The sequence below is a fragment of the Schistocerca americana genome, chromosome 1 (genome assembly GCF_021461395.2).
Source record: "Schistocerca americana isolate TAMUIC-IGC-003095 chromosome 1, iqSchAmer2.1, whole genome shotgun sequence".
Taxonomy (NCBI): domain Eukaryota; kingdom Metazoa; phylum Arthropoda; class Insecta; order Orthoptera; family Acrididae; genus Schistocerca; species Schistocerca americana.
In genome coordinates this window covers 1002092507-1002100007 of record NC_060119.1, presented here as the reverse complement: position 1 = coordinate 1002100007, position 7501 = coordinate 1002092507, and positions in this window count along the sequence as shown.

Here is a 7501-nt window from a genome sequence, read left to right as displayed (position 1 = left end):
GCATTTTCGTCTTCCTGTAGAGGGACCACTTCCTCCGTCGAATGGTCAACGTTATTTATTGACCATGATAGATCGTTTCACCTGCCTGCCAGAGGTGGTGCCCATCGATGGTGCCCATTTGACAATATTGCTGCTGAAATATTGCTGCTGAAATATTGCTCTCCACATTTGCGTCAGCATGGATAGTGAGATGCTGTAGCCCTCTATGTATCACTAATGTCACGATCGGTAGTTTGAGTTGGACTTGTTCAGACAGCTTCTCAAGTTTTGTGGGTACGTCCACTACAAGATTACCAGTTACCACCCCTCTAGGAATGGCATAATTGAGCTCCAGCATCGCTCACTGAAGGCAGCCCTCATGTACCATGACACAACTTGGACATTTGTTCTTCCTGCTGTCCTCCTTCACTCGCGAACCACATATAAACCCGACATTGATTCTTCGGCCATGGAGATGTCTTCCAGGCAAATTCATCGACGCTGATGCCCTGCATTCATCTACACACGACCATCCAAAATTCGTACAGCATCTGAGGGATCATATCGCTCAGACAGCCTTCTGAGGCTTCCTGTCATGGCTCATCACCTTTTTGTATTCGGTAAGATCGAGACAGCTGTTCTCATGTCATGCTCTGTACCGACAGCGTGAAACCATTATTGCAACCTCTGTACACTGGCTTTGTCGAGTGTTATGGAAAGGTGCGTGGATGTTGGACACCTGGGTGAATGGCAAGGCAACTACCGTTTCCTTCAACAGAGTGAAACCTGTGTAGATATTCCATAAGACATTATCATCCGCAATCCCAGGAGGACATCAGAATCTTCTAGAGTCTGAGACCCAGCCACAAGTACTGCAGCCGCTTCAAACACCTGATGCAGCACAACCACAGGCTTGGGCAACCAGTTCCGGATATCGTGTTAATTTACCTGCTTGTTTAGTTGACACCGACGCTCCAATTCCGCTGAGGGGGCTGATAATGGCGTTTGACATGAGTGATGTCACGCTCTAGTGCAAAATTATGTGTTCGCATAGTGTCGGTGGTGCAGTGTCCCGTGATGTAGTCAAGTGAACTAAGGCTGTCAAAGCAGTTCCAATAAGAAAGGAAGGAAGATTGGGTTTAATGTCCTGCCGACACCGAGGTCGCTAGAGATGGAGCACAGGTTCAGATTGTGTCAAAGATGGGAAGGAAATCAGCCGTGCCCTTTCAAAGGAACTATCCCGGCATTTGCCTGGAGTGATTTAGGGAAATTACAGAAAACCTAGATCGGGATGACCGGATGCCAGTTTGAACCATCGTCCTCCTAAATGCGAGTCCCCCCTGAATTCGGTTGCACACCCAGCCGTCAGAGGCTACATGTTTTTCATGTGTTATATGCTTACTCTATGTATCCCCTTTATTCCTAGCTTTATGAATTTTCATGTCTTGTTGTTTGCTCCTTGCTGTCTTATTGTTACTAGTGGCTTTGTTAACTAGTTCCCTTCGACGAAGAATTCTGTTTTGTGCAAGGGGCCAGTACATTAAAATACATCTCGTTTCTATTGTTTAGGAAGGGTGTCGGTAGACGACGCACCCACAATAAATTTCTTATACTCCAGATGAATGGTTGATTGCTAGCCCTGGTTATGAGCACGTCCAAGCAAAAGTCAGTCAGTCAAAGTCGAGCAAAAACCGACTCTACGATTAAAACATGTGCAAAAGAATGAATCAGTAATACTACTCCCCTTTAAATGGGTGAAAATGGAATTTTAACAAATAACGAAAATTATGTTACATGAGAACTAAAATCGCGCAGCTGTTAAGTACAGTTGCAGTATGTACTCGTATGATTACGTAACAGATGAAAGACAATTTTTTCGTGGCAGCAAGTGTAATAAATGATGACAAACTACTATCATGTATTTAATGTGTGATCCACCATGTTGTTTTTAATGATATTACACAACCTCTACTTTCAAAGAAATTTTATAATCATTTTTCTCAGTGTAAACGGTAAGACGTAGTGAGATATCTGTTCTGACAAACAACACTCCTCTGATGAGCTATTTCGATAGATTCATTCCAGATGTTTGTACATCCAGAAGCAATTACTCAAAGCAAAAAACAGTTACGGAAAGCAGGAAAACATAGGAAATATAAACACAACTTCTATTTTCGTAACGTTTTTAAATTTTTTGTGGTTGAATAAGGTTTCTTGTGGTGTTATTTGAAGTCAGTAAGCTGTGTACTTCACTTAACATTGTTTTATCGCCACAGTTTCTGTGATTACTTATTGCTTGAATAAACATTTATTTGACTTGTTTTCAGCTGAACTGTGCAAGAAAGTAACAATTGTACAACTGCCAATATTTATACTAGTTTGAAATTTTGGAATTCTTTCCACTGATAACATGTAGAAACATAATGATTCGTTCATTCCAGTATGGTACAACTTGACACTTCCTACAATCTTAAGTACATTTTCACACACGCCATTAAAGCTTTTAATCATATTTCCTAAAAGCCACTCTTCATTTCTCTTACGAAAATCTTGCCCTCGCTTCAGTATTTTTTTATTAGGATCTTTCTCAAACTCAGATTAGATGGGGAAAATTCTTCGATCACACTGCCAAGCAATTTTGGTCGAGTTCTTGGTTCTGCTGATTTACTTGCCAAGATTGAAAAGTATTAATTGTTATTAACGCCCTCTTCTTCAAATTGTTTCGCATAGCTCATGGATCTCATGAATATGTAATATATGTTTATTACGTTTCTTTATACTCTCATGCTATCTTTTAATATCGTTTCTATAGCAACACATCAGTAATAAAATTCGTCTTTCAGACAGAGCACCGGTCTTTGGATGTCTAGGAAAAACATTTTACCAGATGTTGCACACCTTACAACAACTGAAGTCAAAACTATCACGATTCGTATTTCCCCCAACACCGTCCTGCATTGGCAGCAGGTTGTCTTCACAGCATTGCCACTTGTCACGACTCTGGCTTGTGTAACGTCGGCTGTGCTTTTACCCTGCTATAAAAGACGGATTAAGGAGCAACTATATTAAAACTTGCAGGACACATGAGAGATACAATGAATCATAAAAAGCATGCTGATAGTATGGGGCCGTAAACCAACTGCTCTTTTAGCAACTTTCTTTAAATGTTCAAAAACGTAAAACTATGCACTTCACAAAACGAAAAACGTAGTAACCTGTGACTATAATATCAATGAGTCACTGTTGGAATCGGCCAACTCATACAAATATCTGGATACAGATATGAAATGGAATGATCATTTGGGCTCAGCCGTGGGTAAAGCAGGTGGTAGACTTCGGTTTATTGGTGGAATACTAGGGAAGTGCAATCAGTCTACAGATGAGATTTCTTACAAATCACTTGTGTGACCTTTTCTAGAATATTGCTCAAGTGTGTGGTACTTCTATCAAATAGGACTAAAAGGGGGCATAGAACATATACAGAAATGGCCTCGGCAAATTATCACAGGTTTGTTTGATCCTTGGGAGAGTGTCAAAGAGATACTGAAGGAACTGATATGGAAGACTCTTGGAGATAGATGTAAACTATCCCGAGAAAGTTTATTCAAAAAGCTTCAAGATCCGGTTTAAATGATGATCTAGGAATATACTACAACCTTCCAAGTATCGCTCATATAGCGCTCGTGAGATAAGATTAGAATAATTACTGCACGCACAGAGGCGTTCAAACAATCATTCTTCTTGTGCTCCATAAGTAAATGGAACGGGAAACAACCATAATAAATGGTACAACGGGACGTATCCTCTACCATGCATGTCGCAGTGGTTTGTAGAGCATATACAGGGTGGTCCATTGATCGTGACCGGGCCAAATATCTCACGAAATAAGCGTCAAACGAAAAAACTACAAAGAACGAAACTTGTCTAGCTTGAAGGGGGAAACCAGATGGCGCTATGGTTGGCACGCTAGATGGCGCTGCCATAGGTCAAACGGATATCAACTGGTTTTTTTAAAAATAGGAACTCCCATTATTTATTACATATTCGTGTAGTACGTAAAGAAATATGAATCTTTTAGTTGGACCACTTTTTTCACTTCGTGATAGATGGCGCTGTAATAGTCACAAAAATATGGCTCACAATTTTAGACGAACAATTGGCACCAGGTAGGTTTTTTAAATTAAAATATAGAACTTAGGTACGTTTGAATATTTTATTTCGGTTGTTCCAATGTGATACATGTACCTTTGTGAACTCATCATTTCTGAGAACTCATGCTGTTACAGCGTGATTACCTGTAAATACCACATTAATGCAATAAATGCTCAAAATCATGTCCGTTAACCTCAATGCATTTGGAAATACGTATAACGACATTCCTCTCAACAACGAGTAGTTCGCCTTCCGTAATGTTTGCACATGCATTGACAATGCGCTGACGCATGTTGTCAGGCGTTGTCGGTGGATCACGATAGCAAATATCCTTCATCTTTCCCCACAGAAAGAAATCCGGGGACGTCAGATCCGGTGAACGTGTAGGCCATGGTATGGTGCTTCGACGACCAATCCACCTGTAATGAAATATGCTATTCAATACCGCTTCAACCACACGCGAGCTATGTACCGGACATCCATCATGTTGGAAGTACATCGCCATTCTGTTATGCAGTGAAACATATTGTAGCAACATCGGTAGAACATAACGTAGGAAATCAGCATACATTGCACCATTTACATTGCCATCGATAAAATGGAGGCCAATTATCCTTCCTCCCATAATGCCGCACCATACATTAGCCCGCCAAGGTCGCTGATCTTCCACTTGTCGCAGCCATCGTGGATTTTCCGTTGCCCAATAGTGCATATTATGCCGGTTTACGTTACCGCTGTTGGTGAATGACGCTTCGTCACTAAATAGAACGCGTGCAAAAAATCTGTCATCGTCCCGTAATTTCTCTTGTGTCCAGTGGCAGAACTGTACACGACGTTCAAAGTCGTCGCCATGCAATTCCTGGTGCATAGAAATATGGTACGGGTGCAATCGATGTTGATGTAGCATTCTCAACGCCGACGTTTTTGAGATTCAAGATTCTCGTGCAATTTGTCTGCTACTGATGTGTGGATTAGCCTCGGCAGCAGCTGAAAAACCTACTTGGGCATCATCGTTTGTTGCAGGTCGTGGTTGACGTTTCACATGTGGCTGAACACTTCCTGTTTCCTTAAATAACGTAACTATCCGGCGAACGGTCCGTAGACTTGGATGGTGTCGTCCAGTATACCGAGCAGCATACATGGCACACGACCGTTGGGCGTTTTGATCACAACAGCCATACATCAACACGATATCGACCTTTTCCGCAATTGATAAGCGGTCAATATTAACATGGCTAATTTATCACGAAGAAAATACCGTCCACACTGGCGGAATGTTACGCGATACCACGTACTTATACATTTGTAACTATTACAGCGCCATCTATCACAAAGCGAAAAAAGTGGTCCAACTAAAACATTCATATTTCTTTACGTACTACACGAGTATGTAATGAAAAATGGGGGCTCCTACTTAAAAAAACGCCGTTGATATCCGTTTGACCTATGGCAGCGCCATCTAGCGGGCCAACCATAGCGCCATCTGGTTTCCCCCTTCAAGCTAGACGAGTTTCGATCTTTGTAGTTTTTTCGTTTGATGCTTATTTCGTGAGATACTTGGCCCAGTCACTATCAATGGACCAACACGAATATAGCTGTAGATGTGAATCATACACACTCTAAATCCTCACCTCGACCCATCGCCCTGTGGATGTGTGACGAACGATATGTCGCCGTATAATCCTTCCTCTTTTGTGTGTGGAACGGGGAGTGACCAAATGCCGATACCACCAAGAGCAGAGCACAGCTGGACTATTTCTACGTCGAAGTGGCATTAGCAACTGTACTATGGCTCTCTGCAGTACGGAGGCTAACAGATGGGCCATTTGTTTATCGCTGACTGAAGGGGGTGCTTGCGTAACCCGAAGTCGCCGGGAACTGAAGGGAATTTGGGCGGTATCTGCCGTCTTGTTAGAGCGAACGAGCCTCTGGAAGGTTCCGACGTTTTAGTTGGGCCTTCATTGTGGTAGGTGGCTACAGTGGCAGCTCTACAGGTGCTGGAGTAAGTGTCCCTGGCGGAGGTGTCTCTGTGTGCCAGTCGAAAATATGTCCATGGTGGACGAGAAAGTGGGGTGCCCAGTAGCCTATGTACAAGGTAGGTATGTTAGATTTTTCGCCGGCCGCGGTGGTCTCGCGGTTCTAGGCGCGCAGTCCGGAACCGTGCGACTGCTACGGTCACAGGTTCGAATCCTGCCTCGGGCATGGATGTGTGTGATGTCCTTAGGTTAGTTAGGTTTAAGTAGTTCTAAGTTCTAGGGGACTGATGACCACAGCTGTTAAGTCCCATAGTGCTCAGAGCCATTTGAACCATTTTTTTTAGATTTTTCGACCTATTCGTGTAATAAAATCTAGGTGAGGTGGAGATTCGGGTGTTGGTAAGCTGATATTGCTGATGTAACTGGATTATCCATATCTTGATTCCCTGACAGTTTCAGGAAAGTTTTCCTTTGAGATTTGCTCTCACAACGGGGTTCTAAGTGGGGGAAATGCATGTGTTGTCTCCGGAAGCACTTCGTATGTAACATATGCAGGCTTCCCTCTCTCAACAGAGACTGTTGTGTCTTCGCCGTCTTGCAGTATTACGATGATGTGCAAGCCATATTGCAATAACCGATATGACCCAGCCTAAGAAGGAAACAGCGGCGGCTCAGTGTCGTCAATACACAACCAAAAGTGCGAAAAGGTCCATAACTCCTTGTGAAAAATATTTGCTTGATGCCATGATGGTCTGGTGCGGCTGGAGGAGTCATTGCATTGTGTGCTGCAGTGTTTGTGCGTACTCGTGAAGGATGTGGGCAGAGGGTGTCGTCACTTCTTACTTTTGTATGAGATCGGTGGGAATTCGAATTGGTTGTCTGTAGACTAAGTGACCCGGGGCTAGGTCAATATCTGTTTTTTGTAGTCCAGGCTCTTTCGCGGCACACGAGCACTGCTCTGAACTACACGGTCGTTCTGCTACCCCATTACTCATGGGATTGTAGCTGGTAGTTTGATCACTGTGGACAGAACTAAAAAAAATATGGCGATCCAGGTGCTGACGATTTCTTCAGCCACTGTCACTGCAAACATACCAGTAACTGGCATATCTTCAAGCCAGCAGGTAGAATGGTCTGTTATTGTTAACAAGTATTTGTACCCTCTGTAGAAGGGAAATGACCCTATTATGTCCACAAGCACATACATAGGTGTTGTTGCGGGGCGGTGTTGGTGGTGGTGGTGATGGTGGGGGGTTAATTATATTGCCAAAAACTGCGAAACTGCGACTGACTTTGTTTTGTTGGCGAAACAAACAGCTCTTGCCAGCTGACAGCTCTGTTTTTGGCTCCTGACCAGGTAAAGCGTTGATTCACAGCATATGGGGGCAGACAAG